The following is a 21,460-nucleotide window of genomic DNA, read 5'->3' as shown; positions in this document are numbered from 1 at the left end:
CCATATGTCTACATGCACCTTATTTCAGTAGGATGAACACCCATATGTCTACATGCACCTTATCCCAGTAGGATGAACACCCATATGTCTACATGCACCTTATCCCAGTAGGATGAACACCCATATGTCTACATGCACCTTATCCCAGTAGGATGAACACCCATATGTCTACATGCACCTTATCCAGTAGGATGAACACCCATATGTCTACATGCACCCAGTAGGATGAACACCCATATGTCTACATGCACCTTATCTCAGTAGGATGAACACCCATGTGTCTACATGCACCTTATCCCAGTAGGATGAACACCCATATGTCTACATGCACCTTATCCCAGTAGGATGAACACCCCAGTAGGATATGTGTCTACATGCACCTTATCCCAGTAGGATGAACACCCATATGTCTACATGCACCTTATCTCAGTAGGATGAACACCCATATGTCTACATGCACCTTTATCCCAGTAGGATGAACACCCATATGTCTACATGCACCTTATCTCAGTAGGATGAACACCCATATGTCTACATGCACCTTTATCCCAGTAGGATGAACACCCATGTGTCTACATGCACCTTATCCCAGTAGGATGAACACCCATATGTCTACATGCACCTTATCTCAGTAGGATGAACACCCACATGTCTACATGCACCTTATTATCTCAGTAGGATGAACACCCATATGTCTACATGCACCTTATCTCAGTAGGATGAACACCCATATGTCTACATGCACCTTATCCCAGTAGGATGAACACCCATGTCTACATGCACCTTATCCCAGTAGGATGAACACCCATATGTCTACATGCACCTTATCTCAGTAGGATGAACACCCATATGTCTACATGCACCTTATCTCAGTAGGATGAACACCCATGTGTCTACATGCACCTTATCCCAGTAGGATGAACACCCATATGTCTACATGCACCTTATCCCAGTAGGATGAACACCCATATGTCTACATGCACCTTATCCCAGTAGGATGAACACCCATGTGTCTACATGCACCTTATCCCAGTAGGATGAACACCCATGTGTCTACATGCACCTTATCCCAGTAGGATGAACACCCATATGTCTACATGCACCTTATCCCAGTAGGATGAACATTTGTTGTATGTAATTTTCTACTTTGTTGACTTGAATCTTCAGAATATATGTTATTTATGTAAAATTCCAAAATGAGACAATAAATAGTGATTTTTCCAATGAATGTTGTTTCATCATGAGCGTTACCTGGTAATGAGAATGTACCTCCACCTTGCTGACATACACATGCCACTAAATGCATCAAATATACATCTCTTTGCATTTGATACATATGTAAGATGATATCTGTATAATTACATATTGTCAATAGTCAATGCAAATATACCTGCATTTGAATAAACAGATACAAGTTAGACAGCCCCAGCTCCCAACCTCCCCACCTGCTGGGCTCAAGAGAACATACATCTCCATTGCAGCATAATTTATGAGCAGCTTTTGCACAACAAAGCTTTTGTCACAAGATCACTTTTAAACTGAACATTTGTGAAATATTATTTGAAATAATTGTTGTAATAAATAATATATTTTGTTTGGAATGAATACATGTATTGTGATAATTTATAAAAAATGAATTTGAATGACTTTTTCAAGTTTCAAAGAGGACAAGAAATCATTGTTCAAAGCATGCGAGTTATGACAGTTGAATATTTATGATCTTGTCTGAGAAATGCTTCATATGATGTGTTTTTTTATTACACAGTGTGTTTTTGCAAGTTCATCAAGATGAAATCTAATCCATAGAGAATATAAAAGGTTACAGCCCTTACATCGTTTACAGTTAATGTGTACTGCTGTCAGACTTCAAGAGAAGTAATTATTTATTGTCCATTTCAGCTGCAGTTATTATCTACTGACAGATTACTTTTGTTTTTTACCTGAATGTTTTAGGTATTCCCTTTCTCTGTGACTGCATAAGGTAATTTCAGGCTTATTTTAAGATTTGCCCAAGAATCTTCATCTAAGTTTTCCAGAATATACATGAAGTGTTGTGTGATGAGATACAATTATATAAACGACTGTGTAAGAAATGTCATTTATTCAAAGGATTTATTTGTGTAAGTGTAGACAATGTATTTTACCCGGGCAGTTTTCCTCTTCATGAATGTAAGTTATAACCTCTTTCAGATCCAAACATGTTTGATCAGATGATTTCAAACACTTACAAACATTAATCATGATACAAATACATTCTGTACAAGGATAATACCAGGTGTTCAAGTAAGTGTACCTGTAGCAACAGCTCAAAGTCTTTCTCAAAGTGGGTTTGATTCTCCACATGATTCCCCACATGAGTACAATGTGTGAAGCCCATTCCTGGTGTCCCCTGCTGTGGTATTGCTGAAATATCGCTACCTCCCTCCCTCACTCACTCATTCCCTCCCCTCCTCCCTCCCTCCTCCCCACTCCTCATTCCCCTCCTCCCTCCCCTCCTCACTCCTCGCTCACTCCTCACTCACTCACTCACTCACTCACTCACTCCCTCCCTCCCTCCCTCCCTCACTCACTCACTCCACACTCACTCACTCACTCACTCACTCACTCACTCACTCACTCACTCACACACTCACTCACTCACTCACTCACTCACTCACTCACTCACTCACTCACTCACTCACTCACTCACTCACTCACTCAGCTTCTTCATCATATAATATAATGTTAACATGTTGACCAGAAAGGTTCACATGAATATCTGATCAATTCAGTTTAGTTTTAAAAAAGTGAGAGAGAAATGTCACAATATTTCATCTTGTGGACTGACACATCCCCGTGTATTAATATATTTATGCATTGTTTGACCTATACTCCTCAAGACCTCTTCAATATGAATTAATTTGTAATATAATCTACATGTCATGAGTCAAAGAACATTTATTCTATGAATAATATTGAGTAACATATCTATGTCTTACTCAGAAGTAAATCATCCAGTATAATTGATGACATCTTGACATTCAGGGTAACCTACATTGACATGAAATTGATGACTATCATTTTTCATGCAGAAGGAAATTGTTCATAATTTGAGAAAGATTATCCACCACAGCTAGCAATATTTATTGGCAGTTTTAAAGCTGCTGTTGACTTTGGTCACCACACAATGAGACAGATGACATCACTCAACCTCTCCCTGGTAGAGAGTACTCTCTTCTAGTGATATACTACACTCTCAACAACTGATATTAAATTCTTGTGTGCAATTTATTGTTTGTGGGAGACTTAGATATGGTGATATGACTATAAGAGAGCCCTTACATTGTCATGGACAAGAGAATGGGTTTGAAAGCTAGAATGATATAAAGGAGTTGTGTTATATATTTATTTCTGGTCATGCGTAACATATCATTGTCTTTGACATCGTATCATGCTCTGATATATGTTTGCAATCAATGGCCTGGCACGTCTGACATTAAAGAGAAGGCAAATATCATTAAGTTAGTTGTATAGCTTTTAAAGTGACAGCTGAGACCTGGCCCATATTATTCAGTCAACAAATTGCTGAAGTGTCATTTTAATGTATGCTAAGAATGTGACATTAAGAATGAAACATTGGTAGGTGTTCTCATTCACGCTTTAATAAATTGTATGAGGACGACACAAATGGTTTTTTATAATCCCCAAGAACAATGGTGATATTTAGCTCACCTGGTCCAGAGAGACCGTGTATCTATCATCATAAAGCTCTACATATTCCATACACAGTTGTCTGGAGACAAACAGTTTGAACAAGCCGCGTAAACGCCACATGCTTCGCAGAAACCTGTGCAGAATGACTTTTCCCTTATAATGTTTTATTGTTTGAATTAGTTCATCAGTTTAGCCAAGAGAGTCATGTTTAGTTCCCCGAATAGCACATTTTCGATGCTTCAATTTTAGTTTTCAATTCCACTGCGCAACACAATGTGATTTCATTAGCTAACCTGAAATATTGTCTGTGTTTTGCCATTTTGCTACTTGATATTGCAGATACTTCACTATTGCTGACTTTCTGCCATCTTATGAGTTTGATTATGTTGAATATCGACCTTCAACAACAGAATAACTAGTCTTCACTTTCTGATGAAACATGTTTCATGTCTTTTTTTCTTTTTTAATCAATGTTAACTTTTAACATTTGACAATCGCTTAAATTATCATTCTCAATCATTACAGTTAACACGGAATGAGAACACATGAATAGCTATTTTTGGTTTAACAGGCACTGGTATGACAGTCATATTGGAAAAAAAATAATCTCATTTGATATCTGAGCCATGCAAGAACATATCTCGATTTATTACCTACCAGGGTGAAAATATCAGGGTTCATATTTTTATATGATGCCCAAGGGCAAAATATCACTTTGCCATGGTGACGTGATGTCATGAACAATGCTATGACGTCATGTTTCTTCTGTGACGTTGCATTCTACATGTGGTGACGGCGGGTAGCCAGCCTGTGTTTGAAAGTAGATTTGGGTTTATTTTCCTCAATTTGACGACTTCGGTAATAAACAGAATATTATATTCGTGCTGATATCATACTATGTTTGCAACACTCGGACCTATAAATATCGGTATATCCCTCGCTTTCGCTCGGGAAATACCAACATTTAGGCACTCGTGTCGTAAACATGGTATGACATGGGCACTCATATAATATCCTCTATATACTTTGACATGCAGTGTATTTGAGAACTAATTTAAAATATTGCACACATTTTGCATTTTCATTTTTGCTTCTTATGCCTTTATCTGCCACCTTTGAGATATCCTTTCATTTAGCGGGTCTCAAGACAACAAAAGTGCTTTTAAAATGCAAATTTACAGTTTATGTCAAACCATGACAGTCAATGAGACTTGAACATTCATTAGGCTTCATTATACGTTATACAGGAAATTTTACTGAGATGTTTAAGGTAAATGTTTGCATGTAAACAATATGAAATAACATAAAGTAGCAAGGTGAGCTACAGAGCCCTTATATGAATCAGGAAAAACTATATGATAGGAATAAGTCATATTTATTGCAACATAGCTGACATGATTATAAGCCATGAAATTATAACTTAACTACTGTTAGTTGCAATGACCGGATGTGATGGGACATTTTATTGTTGCATCAATATTTTCATATTGCATGCTTTTCAGACTCCAAGAAGTTATGGCTTTCTAAATTGTTATTCAAGCATGGGCCTGTCAGTGGCATGTAGTCTTGAAAATTGATAGCCATTACAATTAGCAGTGTTTCCCAGATCAAGTATGTGGCAGATTGTCTTGACCATTTACAGTTGTGACTAGGTTGGTCCTTAAAACCAGATTTAAGCAGTTTCATAAACACATTCCCATGATGTAGTCAGAATTGTACATTCATTTCTGCTTTTAGCAGAGATTTGATATGTGTGTGGAAATGGTTTTGTTGCTTTTAATTAGAAGGATGGCATGTGAATGCTGCTGAAGGCTGCAATCAGCAGTTTTCCAGCTACATCACCAGAGTATGTTAATTAGTGCATCTGTAACAAGCAAAGCAATGACTGAAAGTCTGAGCAGTGATTCTGGTTTTCCTGCTATGCTGATATACAAACAGTCAAGTAACACAGTCTGACTACCAAAACCGCTTTATTTTCCACTACCAACCAACATGGGTCACCAGAGACCTATTCCACTTCAGAATCCCACAGGAATGAACCACCTCAGCTTCTGCCTGGTGCACATGAAGATTTCCTTGGACACAAGTTATGGGTTCACATCCCATATTCTCCCATAGCATGTCTGGTCCTTGGTGTGCCAGTATGATACATGTGCCTATGTTTCATCAACCATCTTTGTCACTTCAGACTTCATATACACTAAGCTGACTCAGTAATGTATTTAAACTTGACTCACCCCTTCACTCCTGTATATATTGGATGATACAGGAGGGTGTACTGATCCTAATTGTGTCCATCACCCACAGTTAGGTAGGTATCAGAGTAACCAATATGTTTGAGTATTTGAGGTAGAAGCGACAAAACCCTTTCCACACCCATAAGAAATCTCTGCTGAAACCCTTTCAATAAGAAATTAAGTATCTATATGTGTCCATCACTGCTTCATATATGCCATTTATCTCTTTCTGTCCATCACTTCATTAAACACATTGCATCATCACTGCTCCATGTGTCATTAGTGAGTGAGTGAGTTCAGTTTTACGCCCCACTCAGCAATATTCCAGCTATATGGCGGCGGTCTGTAAATAATCCAGTCTGGACAAGACAATCCAGTGATCAACAGCATGAGCATCGATCTGCGCAAGTGGGAACCGATGCCATGTGTCAACAAAGTCAGCGAGCCTGACCACCCAATCCCATTAGTCGCCTCTTACGTCAAGCATGGGTTACTGAAGGCACATTCTAACCCGGACCTTCACGGGTCCAATGTGTCATTAAAGTCCTCATGTCATCCCTGCTCCATGTGTCATTAAATTCCATATGTCATCACTGCTTCATATGTCATTAAATACATTGTGTATTCACTGCTTCATGTGTCATTAAATGCATTGTGTCACAACTGCTTCATGTGATATAAAACATTGTGTCATCATTGCTTCATGTGTCATTAAATACATTGTGTCATCACTACTTCATGTGTCATTAAACACATTGTGTCATTACTGCTTTATGTGTCATTAAACATATTGTAATCACTGCTACATGTATCATTCAACATATTGTCATTACTGCTTCATGTGTCATCAACTACATTGTGTCATCACTGATCCATGTGTCATTAAACACATTGTGTCATCAGTGCTTCATGTGTCATTAAACACATTGTAATCACTGCTTCATGTGTCATTAAACACATTGTGTCATCAGTGCTTCATGTGTCATTAAACACATTGTAATCAGTGCTCCATGTGTCATTCAACATATTGTCATTACTGTTTCATGTGTCATTCAACACACTGTGTCATCACGGGTTTATGTGTCATTAAACGTACCATGACATTACTGCTTCATGTGTCATTAAACACATTGTGTCATTACTGCTTCATATGTCATTAAACACATTGTGTCATCACTGCTCCACGTGTTACTAAATACATTGTGTCATCAGTGCATCATGTGTCATTAAACACATTATGTCATCACTGCTTCATGTGTCATTAGGGGCGGTTGGGTAGCATAGTGGTTAAAGCGTTCGTTCGTCACGCCGAAGACCCAGGTTCGATTCCCCACATGGGTACAATATGTGGAGCCCATTTCTGGTGTCCCCCGCCGTGATATAGCTGGAATATTGCTAAAAGCGGCGTAAAACTAAACTCACTCACTCATGTGTCATTAAACGCATTGTAATCACTGCTGCATGTGTCATTAACTACATTGTCATCACCGCTCCATGTGTCATTCAACACATTGTGTCATCACTGTTCCATGTGTCATTAAACACATTGTGTCATGAGTGCTTCATGTGTCATTAAACACATTGTAATCACTGCTCCATGTGTCATTCAACACATTCTCATCACTGCTCCATGTGTCATTAACACATTGTGTCATCGCTGCTTTATATGCCATTACTCTTCTTATGTCCATCACTGCTTTGCCTGCCATTAAACTGCTTATGTAAGGATGAAGCAGGAAGTCTGAACCATGAACTTGTTGAAAGCATTGTGCATGTTGTGTACAGATCTATGTTCAGTTTCCTGTTTGACCTCTCTAGACACTCATTCAACACTGCACAACTCTGATATCAAAACTGAAACTGTTGTGGACTTAGCACTTTACTTTTCTTCTTGACACTGGACCTTTATCCAGCTGGTGAGCATGTTACGATTTACGCTGAAACCGGGTGACATTTTCATGTTTACACATCAACATAAATTGTACATAGTTAAGACCTCTTGGTGACATCCTAATACATTTTACATACACAGGATTGCGCAATGAGTTATGTTTATGACGATATCAAGTTAATCTGGGATATTTTAAAGGTCATATGTGGTCTAATATATGGTAAAATATCTGTTGGTATTGTCATTTGAAGGTGAGTGGTTCAATCTGGGCAATCTGATGACTCCACGTGTCCATACATATTTGGTATCATATTATATTTATATACATTTAGTTAGTTCTCTAGATCTCACTGTCAACCAGTTTATGCAGTCCATCACTTTCTCTTTTGTCCACATATCCACCATGTGATCTGTCATAGCTAAATAATTCAAGCCCATCACTGCATTACGTGTCTGTCATCTCATGTTTGAGACTGCATCACGTGTCTGTCATCTTCATGTGTGACATTCCATCACTTCATCACGTGTCTGTCATCTATTTGGGTGACTCTCCATCATGTGGCACTCATTGGTATGCGATCACCACGTCCATGTATGCATCATATCTGTGTCATTCAAGTGTTCATGCGTCATTCATCTATGTCTGTCCATCACTGCTTCTTGTGTCAATCATCCATGTCCGTTGACCATTGCTCTATCTTGCTATTTATATGTTTGCATTCATCACTGTGTTATGTGTCAATCATTTCTGTGTGTCCTTCTGTTCTTCAGGTGTCAACTATTTCTGTGTGTCCTTCTGTTCTTCACGTGTCCACCATTTCTGTGTGTCCTTCTGTTCTTCACGTGTCCACCATTTCTGTGTGTCCTTCTGTTCTTCACGTGTCCACCATTTCTGTGTGTCCTTCTGTTCTTCATGTGTTCATCATTTCTGTGTGTCCTGTTCTTCATGTATCAATCATTTCTGTGTGTCCTTCTGTTCTTCATGTGTCCACCATTTCTGTGTGTCCTTCTGTTCTTCATGTGCCAATCATTTCTGTGTGTCCTTCTGTTCTTCATGTGCCAATCATTTGTGTGTGTCCTTCTGTTCTTCATGTGTCCTTCATTTCTGTGTGTCCTGTTCTTCATGTGTCAATCATTTCTGTGTGTCCTTCTGTTCTTCGTGTGTCCATCTTTTGTGTCCTTTTGTTTTTCATGTGTCAATCATTTCTGTGTGTCCTGTTCTTCATGTATCAATCATTTCTCTGTGTGTCATGTTCTTCATGTGTCAGTCATTTCTGTGTGTCCTGTTCTTCATGTGTCAATCATTTATCTTTGTCCCTCACTGCATCATGTTTCAATACATCGTTATGTGTATTAGTACAGCTGCTTCGCGTGTGAAAGATCTCATTGTGGCCTCAACTGCTTTACATATCAATCTTTTCCCATTCAGTCAATGATGATGTGTCAATCATATATCAGCGCCCCTGCTTGCTTCGTGTGTAAAGCATATCCTTCTTACCATCGATGTTCGTGTAAAACGGCCCTTTGTCTGCCAGTGCATCATGTGTGAGTCATCTCTATCTGTGTCCATTGCGTCATGTGTCGATTATCTTTTCCATCATGTGTCTGTTTATAACTGCTTCATGTGTTAAATATCCGTCAGACTGCTTCGTATGGGATTCACCTTTCTGTCCATCAGTGCATCATGGCCATGTCATATATCAATCATCTTTATATTTATCACCTTATCGTGTGTCAATCGTCTCTATCTTCGTGGGGCGGTGGGGTAGTCTAATGGTTAAAGCCTCCGCTCGCCACGCTGAAGACCTGGGTTCGATTCCTCACTTGGGTAAAATATGTGAAGCCCATTTCTGGTGTCCCCGCCATGATATTGCTGGAATATTGCTGAAAGTGGCTTAAAACTATACTCACTCACTCACTCACTCACTCACTCACTTTCAGTTCATTACATCAATGTGTCACTGCGTAATGTGCCTGTCCATAACTGCTACATATGTCAATCATCTATACATGTCCCTAATTGTTCCATGTGTGAAACTGATCTTTAATGCAGGGTATACAATCCCTACAAGACATGACACCTCAGTCAACTAACGAGATGGTACAAACATCGGTGCCTATTTGTCACACAAGGATAGTCCTAACATCTGAAAGTCATGGGTTAATAAAAACTTCCAAAAGATGATTATTGGAGAAATGAAATAGATCAAAGAGGCTTGAGAAGACTGCAAACATTTGCTAGACAATGAAAGCTGAGACGATATGCAAATACAGTGGAAGAGTCCAGATCATTGGCTCCTTTGTCATGTTGATGTCTGAATGGCACAACGTGGCTTCTTTGCTGTACTGGGATACCCAAGTCCTTCATGTGTGCATAAAACAAGCTCATGTCGTCTCGTGACGGTCAAGGAGTTCTCTTCAAAACGGAAGCAGTGAAATATATAAGAATAAGGATGTGTGTCTCCAATAATTCATTCGTATTTGCTGGCACCTTCTGCACCGAATGGTCCGGCATATGCCTCAACAAAAGTCATATATCACGTATGTTCAAGGACTGCAGATTGCGATTTACAGAGTCTTTGGTTTATCCAAATAGCCATTAGAAATAATACATCAATCAGGATAGAGTGGATGGTGGAAGGTCTCTATTCCAACCATAGTCGTGGTCAGCGTTATCATTTTGTGGACATTTCCCACCAGAATAATGACACTGTCGCACTTGTAGGAGACTTCCTTGATTTACTTGGATATCTAACTCCATTTACCATCATCGGGGAACCATAAACATCACAGGGAGAAAACATCACAATTGATTTTGTAGGCTCTTCTCGTTAGATTGTTGCAGTGCTGTCAGCGACACAGAATATAAAATGTAGCAATTAACGTGATAAATGTATTGTTTTCATGGCAATGGGCATTCAATTTGCCATTGAGCCGAGACCGCGATCCGCTTAGTCTGGGAAGGAATAGCTTTGCGCATGCAAACTGCTGCTTTCGCGTCCCAACTCCGGCTCACCCATTATCACACACTGCACCTGATATAGGCAATTACGCGTACTCATTTTTCATGTACAGGGATGGAGGAATCAGTCTTTGAAGCGTCGTGGACATGCTGAGTAGATCTGGTTTGTGTAAACTAGCTCTTTGCTCCTGTACCAGCTCGCCAATAACTGCCTGCCACTCACAGGACCTCCAGTGTGAAATTTCACATAACTCAAAAGGAGTCATGAATATTTGTGAAAGCTTTAGGCGAGTGAGGTCTTCTCTAATGTTAGGTACCGACTGCAATGAGAAGGCGTACCTGCCGAAAATAGGCTACATCTGATCTGGATGGAACGTATCGAATGACCGCCTGTGATTAGTTGCTTGTAAAAGTTTGAATAATGAAGTAGCGAGCATAGGCAAACGTGTAATTTCTCCTGTCAGTGGCGTTGTCCATGAGGGGGGAAGGTCATTGGTTACCAGGATCTGGAACCTGTTGAAGTCCTCTGACAGGATGATGGCTGACCCGAGGTTTAAGTGTCACTCTCAGTATCTTCATGGCCAGTTAACGCGGGTACATAATGGTTGAGCAGTTTAAATAATATCCCTCATTACTACTTCTTTGATTCGTGGGGTATGCTGATGAAGTTGATTGAATGGTGTCTGTGCTGTGTTATCACTCAAAGTGACATGTTCCAGAGCCTGATTATACGGGATACATTATGAGAAGTTTAAACAATTTTAGATATGGCTACATATGGATGAAGATCGACAGATACCGATAGAATGGTATCCGGTAACTGTGTGTTGATAAGATAAGATCACTTCTATAGCAGTAACAGCCCCATGATGCAGAGTAGAACACTACTACAGACTACAATCAAGCAATAAGATATACACTTGATGAGACACGGAAACATGCAAACATAGTGTAATATTTTTATGCAAAATATGATTATAAATTCAAAAGAGACAAGAGGCTAATCGTTTTAGAAACATTTTCGTTTAAGAGATTACAGATGTTGAGCTTCCGGTACATTATCTCCATGTTTTCGATATTAAGAAACTGACTTGATTGGTTAATTACACGTAGAATTCAATATTGATTTGGTGAACAATCTTTGAGGAGGACGAATATATAGGTGTACAGCGTGAAATATTTGTATCTAATGATTTAAGTATGTCCCGAAAATAGGTGTAATTCATAATGGCATATTAGATATCAGTCTCTCAGAGGACAGTATAAACCTCAGGAACAATCTGGCAAACATATGAGAACAAAAAGTGTTTCCTTATAAAACAGAGTAGACACAACATGTTAACTTGTCCATTGCTGTTGAAATGTCGCGTCAGGACATCTTCAGGTTCGTTATACATGTTGATTGTTTTCTTCTTACTGAGATCAGACATTCCTCTCCCTTCTCAGCATGAACCTTTCAACACTTGCACTAAGTGATGGAGCAGATTGCTAGAAAGATTGGAACCGTGGCTTAGACTACCATGGCTCAGATATGTTTAAGGAAAGATTATGACAAGACTCGAAAGTATATTCTGACAGTTGTGACATGTTATTATGAAACTAACGGATTCAATTTCGTTGATGACAAGCCTCGCAGCTTTCAAACCTATTTTATCATGGAGATTTTATCTTTTTTCCTTGTGCAAAAATACAGATATATCCTGAGTGTCTAGGTCTATAGAAGCTTGTATCAGCTTAACTGATAAACGGTACTTGCAACACAGGGAGTTTTAGTCAACTATTTACTACTTTGACGTTTGATGTACACCACTGTTTCGTGTGTCATAGAACTGTGCCTTGAAATGCTTTCTCATCTCTATAAGCAACATCGTTAATATTGCCCCCAGCTGTTGTCAAACACGAGGGTGCCTGATACAGCCTCGCTATAATCTCGTATATGCAGCTGGATTATCGCTGCCTTGACTGAAGCCGCTAGAAAAGTCAAACTTAAAGACCTATCTATGCGCAACCATGGCCTCTTGAGTCTGGAGTTTCTATTCTGATTAAATCCCCTGCCTCTTCAGAATACGTGCATCTTATTGCACAGGCAACTTTTTGAAAGTTCAAAGAAATTATTTCAGCGTTATCAATGTTTTTGCTGTGTAAATGACAGGTATTATGCCTGACATGATCTGTATGTTCAAAGCTTTAAGTGGAGAGGCCCTTGACGATCTCAACCTGCCTCTGAATTTAAAATGAAGAACAGCTTTTGACATCTTTTCTCTCAGGCGGTTCTTTGATCTCGAATGAGTTTGACAGCTTTCTGACGTGAATGGCGGGCATTTTAAGGAGGAGGACCACCTTTTGCCCCCTTAAGGGCCTTGGTGTAACATGAAAGAACAAATCTAATTCAAGATGATGTTGCCAAGTGACTGAGGCGGTGTCCGGACTGTGAAACGCGCTCGAAGCATGGTAATATTGACCAGTTTTAAAAATCCGTTTATTCAAGCAGGGAAACCATATTTGCACTTGGAAAAACGAAACACTGGTCAAAGAGAGAAGATCTAAATGTGGTCTATTACACCCATTGGTTTGTCTTAATTCATGCTATGCCTCCTAGATTAAAGGAACGGATGGTGGGATTCAGTCACAGTACACTTCAATTCTAAATTAAATTTATATCTCGCATTTGATTCTGTTTTTTTTAACTATCTAAGTATTCAAGATTCAAGATGTTTTATGCCACAAAAGTCCATAAGACGTCCGCTACAAATCTAGACTAGGCATACAACTTTATAATAACCTCACCTATAAGGAGTTCAAGAACAGCAATTGTACATACTTGTATGTAGTAATTGTAGTTATACATTTACATGTGTATGTATGTGTATGATTGTGAATTAATGGAGGCAAATGGAAAAGATATAATTATTTATTTTAAAAATATTTCACGGACACGGCATTTGCTTAGTATCCTTGCCAGTGAAGTAAAGGGGTTTACATTAATTGTCTTCATCAGTACTATTTTTAGAAAGGTGAACGGGACACAGCAGAAGACCTGTATTTCGTCGTTTTCATCTTTTCTATACAAAGATGACAAACTATTTGTTCAATGCCAGTGGTGTACATTCATCATCAATAATCCCCCGATGTCTCGCTTGTGTTTGAAATCATTGGGAATCCGACCACTCTAAGGAAGAAAGAGTTTTGAAAACTTCTTTATAAAGACATGGTGGATTGAGTGAGTGTTATGCATTCTTCACTTGAGTGGGGAAAAGAGAACTCCATGTATGGAGGAGGACAATGCCATGTCCTCTTGGAAGACAACATACAACAGTCTGTCACAGTCTGTATCACTGCTACGCATGTCATATCATGGCAGGCAGGCAGATATTGATACCGATAAACGCCTAAGTACCAACGAAGCACCGATTGTTGCTGGTTTTATTGGGAACTCCAGAAATCTGTTCTCTATTGTTATTTCAATGGAAGGTAGTCTTGATGAACTTCAAGTAGTTATTTTGAATGTCTGAACATACCATGTTTTCGAGAAGTATAAAGAAATAAAGACGTGTAGTTTTAGATCACACAAGTCCGTTGGGTTCAATAGAAGATTACTATGATCATTTACCTAAAATAATCTGTCAAACAGACCTGAAACAAATATATCCAAGAAAGTCCATGCAAGTCTAGAATATGTGGCAAGTCTAGATTTCCACAGTTTCAGGTGAAAATGAAGAAAGTCTCGGAGCTCCTATTCATTATAGTTGGGTTATTTTCACTAGAAACTGTTTTTTTCTGTAAAACGTATTTGATTTGATGTGAGGTGTCAGGTATTTTCGATAAGAAGCGACGACATTAATGGTGTGCCAGGGTTTAAGCAAGATATTATGTACTTAGCAGTATATACACAGCACAGTACGTTATGACGAACACGCTGGCCGGATGTAACGAGCTGCTTGTATTGATGATGCCACTTGATGTATATTCGAATTCTAGTCGAAACGCGTATAACGAAGTACGCATAAAACGAACTGAAATTAGTCGTCCCTTTGAGTTGGTTTTAACCGGAGTACATTGTATATCGTTAAACTATCCCCTTCACGACCGACTTCATTCTTTTCGCAAAATTGAGACCCTTCGCGCGATAGTTGTGAGTTTGATTCCTGGTTTTGCACTATGATAATTAGTTTGCAAGCATCATACTCGTGCTTGTTGGATCCACCTGAAGACAATCGTAAGCACTGTTCAAAACACGTACAACTCAACTCATTATGGGTAGCAAAACGCCTTTTGCTGTATATCCAGATTTTATGGTGTAAAACAATACCAAGACGGGAGAAATCGATAATGGTTTTTGTCACATTTTTCCTATGGCCGGAATCGACGCCGGCTCATCGGCCTCACGGACGAACACGTGTACCACTCCCCCACCTGTCTTCACCGTATGTTACAGCAGCCGTGGTAATAAGTAACTGATACATTAATCTGGCCAGTACTCGGGTACAGCTATTTATTATTTCTAATATAGTTTTCCACGAGTGGTCACGTAAAGTGTATATAAATCATTAGCAATTTTGACACACGCAATCAAACAACAGCTTGATATATGTCAACTATGAGAGGAAACATTACCATATATCAAGTTACTGGAAATTATTAAAAAGTTAAATAATACTTGATTACGGCACTGCGGTGAAGGACGCCAGATGTTAACGGTGGCACACAATCACGTCTGTGAAGACCTCCATTTTGACACCAAACCATCACTTCTTTGCAGATTTTTCAGAAACAATTGAAGGCAAACAGTAGCTCTAGTTCATTTGCGTCGTAACAGACTTTTGTTTAAAGCTGCCTTCAGGCAGACATTTCAGGTTTAATACTGAATGTTATTTTCAGCCTTGACATTTTGACATGTTGGATCACATTTCCAATGCATCGCGTTTTTAAATACAAATATTCTGTGCAATATGGTATATTTGGAAAGATAAAATATTTACAGTTTTCATGCAGCATTTAAGAAAGCGCAACATTACAAGATGTTTATTATTGCTTGGTGTAGTATATATTAATTTCCATTGATTGGCTACACACCTTCAACAACCGAAAGTCTCCAGGCGATTTGCAAATCAAAGCAAAGAGGACCAAAAGACCATTGGTCACTCTCTAGGCCGAAGACATGATCTCCTATGTTACACAAACTCATTTGTGGGGAATATGTCAAAGTAATTGATCATGAGTTTTCAAACGATACCTCGAAGAACTTGTGAAAATGATTTGGAAGACCTTCTGACTCTCTAGTCCTGGAAACTAGAAGTTTTGGAGACAACTAATAAGGTCTTGCTATCATAAAACTCCCATTTGAATATGTTGCTTGAGAATGTAGCCTTATAACGGTAGATAATTTCCCAGGAGTGAGATTCCTTCATTTAAAGAGACGGCACCGTGCAGGGTATTTATGCCGTCATTTGATTAAAGACTTGCGCCCATTTCTTATGGCTCTGCTGGGGCAGATCGGCCATTTTGATGAATCGTTATTTATTGAAGCTAGGGTCAGTTGGGGAGAGCAATAGTGACCCATCACACTTCTAAATGAGGAAACTCCAGACTCCATTTATTTCAAACCTTCCCTTACTGGCGTCTTTTTGTGATTTATGATGTCATCCCGTTTACATTATTTAGGTGTAAAGTAATTTGCCAAAATAATACTCTGATACTACGATAAGAAGCTTTTTGTTGCAACGAATCTGTTCGCCTTTCTGTGTCCTTAAACCCAAATAAAACAGTGTTAAACGTCCATTCAAAAAGCGTTTTAACATATGTTTGTTATCTGTACATAATATGTAAGTTGTTTTTCACAGAAACTAATGACAGACACAATCAGTGTGTATTGCTAACAACGATAGTTGATGTATTTCATTCCTTTTGCTATTTCACCACCGGATTCCTTTTTTATCTTCGCTTCCTCAGACAAAGAGCCCAGAATTTGTAGGATTGTATACAATTTAACATTAAATTAATGTAAAAGAGTTGCAGTTGGAAAAGCCGATACAAAATGTAAAATAAAAAATTTGTTGGCAATTGAAGAAACTGTTCCAGATATTTAAAGTTCGCACGGTACTAAAACTAGTGAGTAGAGAGGTCAACGACCAAACCCAAACGTCAGGATTTTCCACAGGATAAAGCGATGTTTTTGTCTGCGTTTTTACTGATTTATCTCCATTGTTTAGTCATTGGATACAGGAAGAATTGCCATGTTTCCAAATCATACAAAAATTCAGTGACAGTCCTGTTTAATCGCTGTCCGATTTCAACAAATGTTTCAACACAATTAATGCTTTTATTGTCCTCTGTTCCATCCGAAAGTAAGGCGGGATTTGGATACACCAGCAAACAATTAAACACGACAAAAGATGAATCATGATTTCTAACTTGAGCCTTCTAAAGTAGCCCCTCTTTCCCGAGTGTTGATGCAGTGCACTGCTGGCGGCGAGCTCCACTCTCCGTCATGACAGCTGGATGAAGAGTGTTTACTAGGAAGAACTTACACATCTTGTGTCTGTAAAAGTCCTTTCACCACAGCTTCAACTTCAAAGGTTTGTCTAATGAAGAGAATTATCCCAGATAAATTCTCAACTTGTATTTTTTCCGTCAGAGCTTACAGTTACATGGATGTAAATTCGCCAAGAATCTAAGTACGGGGTGTTTGGGAGGGTTGAGAGATTTATATTTGCTTTACACGAAAACACAGCTGTGCAAAATGCAGAATTGAGATGAATTTCCGACCCAGTTGAACATGAGATTATTTCTAAGTTGATTACGAGTGATGCAAGTGTAGGGGGCAAGATTTAGTTAGAGCTGTTACGTCTGTCTGTGGTACACACATGACTTTGTCTGATAAGGGACTTGCACAACATTAAGTCGAAGCTACATGCCAAGTTTAACCTTTAGGTGACTGGCAAATTAAATTTCGTATGTGTCTGACATGCTTGTGTAATGTGGTTTAATCCTAGGATCTGGACTGCCAGAATGCATCGCGTAGTACTTGGGGCAGACGTGAACGAGATGAGCCCAGAGTAGCAGACGATCCATGTTTCTCTTTGTACCTATTATGCCATATTAAAAGTCGCCTTATGGTATACAGGCGCACACCAAACTGTGTTGACAAACCCACATCCTGCAACAGTCAGATCTCCCCGGGTTCAAATTGGGGCTCAAATCCTTGACAGCGAGTTCATGGTTTCCGGGTTTGCCAGCGCTATTCCCGTACTGATTGTTTTCAGGAAAGTGGAACCGTATATGACCTAGATCCTGCAAGGTTTTCCTCCATCTAGATAACACCAGGGTTAAATACATCTCGCTCAAATTCAAACAAGGACGATGGGAGGAGCCATTGGAGGTGGTTCAGTCGTCATCCCAAAGTCTCGGGTTCGAATCCCCATGTGGGTCCAGTGTGTGAAACCAGTTTTTGGTGTCCCCGCCGTGATATGGCTGGATTCGCACACACTCCAAATAAGACTAGGTGATTATAAAATATATTTTGACTCTGATGAAGAACTGGTCACCTGGACCTTCGCTCAGAGATGACTCTAATGGATCGGATGCTCGCTGGCGTGGTAGATTGTGTGTTATGGTTTGACTGGTTCAGTAAAGATTATTTACTGCTGACTGCGGCGTCAAACAACATTCGCCCCCGCATATGTATTTCCCTATGTAGCCATAGATATCGTGTCAGTTTTGAACTAAGTGAATGAGTTTAGTTTTAAGCCGCTTTTAGCAATATTCCAGCAATATCACGGCGGGGACAGCAGAAATGAGCTTCACACATTGTCCCCATCTGGGGAATCGAACCCGGGTCTTCAGCGTGACGAGCGAACACTTTAACTACTAGGTTACCCCACCGCCCCTTTGAACTAAGGAATAAAGGGAGCGGTAAATGCTGGGTAAATGACTAATTACATACTCAATCATTTAGTCAGCAGGCTAGCCTTGCATAAGTCCTTAAGGTAAAAATTAATAGTTTAAGATACAGACGAACTGCGAGGTATATGATCATTTGAAAGGACGTTAATGTTGACTCAAAACTGATACAAACAATATTGTCACACGAACCTGTGTAAACATTTAGACTTTTGAAGATCTGTTCCCATTTTCTTCAGCAGAAAATACTTATGTTTAGCTGCAGTTTGCCAGAATCCTAGCGACCGGCTATAGCAATTTGCCTCTACAGGCGAGATACAGGGACAGTCTCCTTTAGTTCTGTGTGCTATTGATTCTGATTACCATGCAACACCATTAATATCCGAAGGGATCTAACCAAGTCTTATAAAGTACATTTTATTATTGTGCATGGACAACAATGTCACATGTAGGGATGTTGAAGGGATGACTATGGTGTGTAAGGCAATGCTGTACCTCTTTCAAATCTTTGTTTTCCCGCAGATGTATCTTGTATTACACACGCCATGCCATTGATAGAAATTGTTTAAAATCTCCCTCACTCGCTCAGAGAGTGATATTGCTGTGGTATTGCTGTGATATTGCTGTGATATTGCTGTGGTATTGTTGTGATATTGCTGTGGTATTGCTGTGGTTTCCTAGATCCTGCAAGGTTTTCCTCCATCTAGATAACACCAGGGTTAAATACATCTCGCTCAAATTCAAACAAGGACGATGGGAGGAGCCATTGGAGGTGGTTCAGTCGTCATCCCAAAGTCTCGGGTTCGAATCCCCATGTGGGTCCAGTGTGTGAAACCAGTTTTTGGTGTCCCCGCCGTGATATGGCTGGATTCGCACACACTCCAAATAAGACTAGGTGATTATAAAATATATTTTGACTCTGATGAAGAACTGGTCACCTGGACCTTCGCTCAGAGATGACTCTAATGGATCGGATGCTCGCTGGCGTGGTAGATTGTGTGTTATGGTTTGCCTGGTTCATTAAATACTATTTACTGCTGACTGCGGCGTCAAACAACATGCGCCCCCGCATATGTATTTCCCTATGTAGCCATAGATATCGTGTCAGTTTTGAACTAAGTGAATGAGTTTAGTTTTACGCCGCTTTTAGCAATATTCCAGCAATATCACGGCGGGGGACAGCAGAAATGAGCTTCACACATTGTCCCCATCTGGGGAATCGAACCCGGGTCTTCAGCGTGACGAGCGAACACTTTAACTACTAGGTTACCCCACCGCCCCTTTGAACTAAGGAATAAAGGGAGCGGTAAATGCTGGGTAAATGACTAATTACATACTCAATCATTTAGTCAGCAGGCTAGCCTTGCATAAGTCCTTAAGGTAAAAATTAATAGTTTAAGATACAGACGAACTGCGAGGTATATGATCATTTGAAAGGACGTTAATGTTGACTCAAAACTGATACAAACAATATTGTCACACGAACCTGTGTAAACATTTAGACTTTGAAGATCTGTTCCAATTTTCTTCAGCAGAAAATACTTATGTTTACAGCTGCAGTTTGCCAGAATCCTAGCGACCGGCTATAGCAATTTGCCTCTACAGGCGAGATACAGGGACAGTCTCCTTTAGTTCTGTGTGCTATTGATTCTGATTACCATGCAACACCATTAATATCCGAAGGGATCTAACCAAGTCTTATAAAGTACATTTTATTATTGTGCATGGACAACAATGTCACATGTAGGGATGTTGAAGGGATGACTATGGTGTGTAAGGCAATGCTGTACCTCTTTCAAATCTTTGTTTTCCCGCAGATGTATCTTGTATTACACACGCCATGCCATTGATAGAAATTGTTTAAAATCTCCCTCACTCGCTCAGAGAGTGATATTGCTGTGGTATTGCTGTGATATTGCTGTGGTATTGTTGTGATATTGCTGTGGTATTGCTGTGATATTGCTGTGGTATTGCTGTGGTATTGCTGTGGTATTGCTGGCTGTGGTATCGCTGTGGTATTGTTGTGATATTGCTGTGGTATTGCTGTGATATTGCTGTGGTATTGCTGTGATATTGCTGTGGTATTGCTGTGATATTGCTGTGGTATTGATGTGCAAGTGTAAGAAGCAGCTTGAAACCTCTCCAAGTCAGTCAGAGAGTAACGCTTCTCAAACTGATAAATCTACAATACTGTTTAAGGGGCATATATATTCACTAACTCACAAAACACTGCGGAAATGTACCATGAATATAAGTTAAATGTGTCCCTATTCTTTGCCATCTGTGAGTAGTATCTAAGAACATATTACTATTGGGATTTCCCCCACTTTAGAAGACACGCTGTGTTCAAAGATATCCAACTCACTCACTCGCAAACGACAAACTCACAAAAGATGACGATAACTCACCCACCGGGTACCCATCCAACCCAACTAAAGTGCTAATTATAAATGAATTCAGACAACGATAGAGTCAACCCCCGTCCATCATCGAGCTACGTTGTGTGACAGCTGTGATAGGAATGTACTTTAGTTTGTTAAGCCAAAAGATGGGACTGCACTTCAATAAATAAGTCTTAATTAAGTTCATCAGTATGTATAATAACTACATCAATCCCGACCGTGATTCACAACGTGGCATGGGTAATCTGTTACTCTGTGTATTGTATTTCAAATCGATATGATAATTGCTCGTTTAATGAGCTATGGACTTTGCTAACAGCATGGTGTAGGGGCCATATTGTGTTCTGAGCTGTGCTCAACTCGCTGTTGACCTAAC

The sequence above is a fragment of the Haliotis rubra genome, unplaced genomic scaffold (assembly GCF_003918875.1).
Source record: "Haliotis rubra isolate DU_JTF1 unplaced genomic scaffold, ASM391887v1 Scf304, whole genome shotgun sequence".
Classification (NCBI taxonomy): domain Eukaryota; kingdom Metazoa; phylum Mollusca; class Gastropoda; order Lepetellida; family Haliotidae; genus Haliotis; species Haliotis rubra.
The sequence above is the reverse complement of the archived record's forward strand: the minus strand, read 5'-3'. Positions refer to the sequence as shown.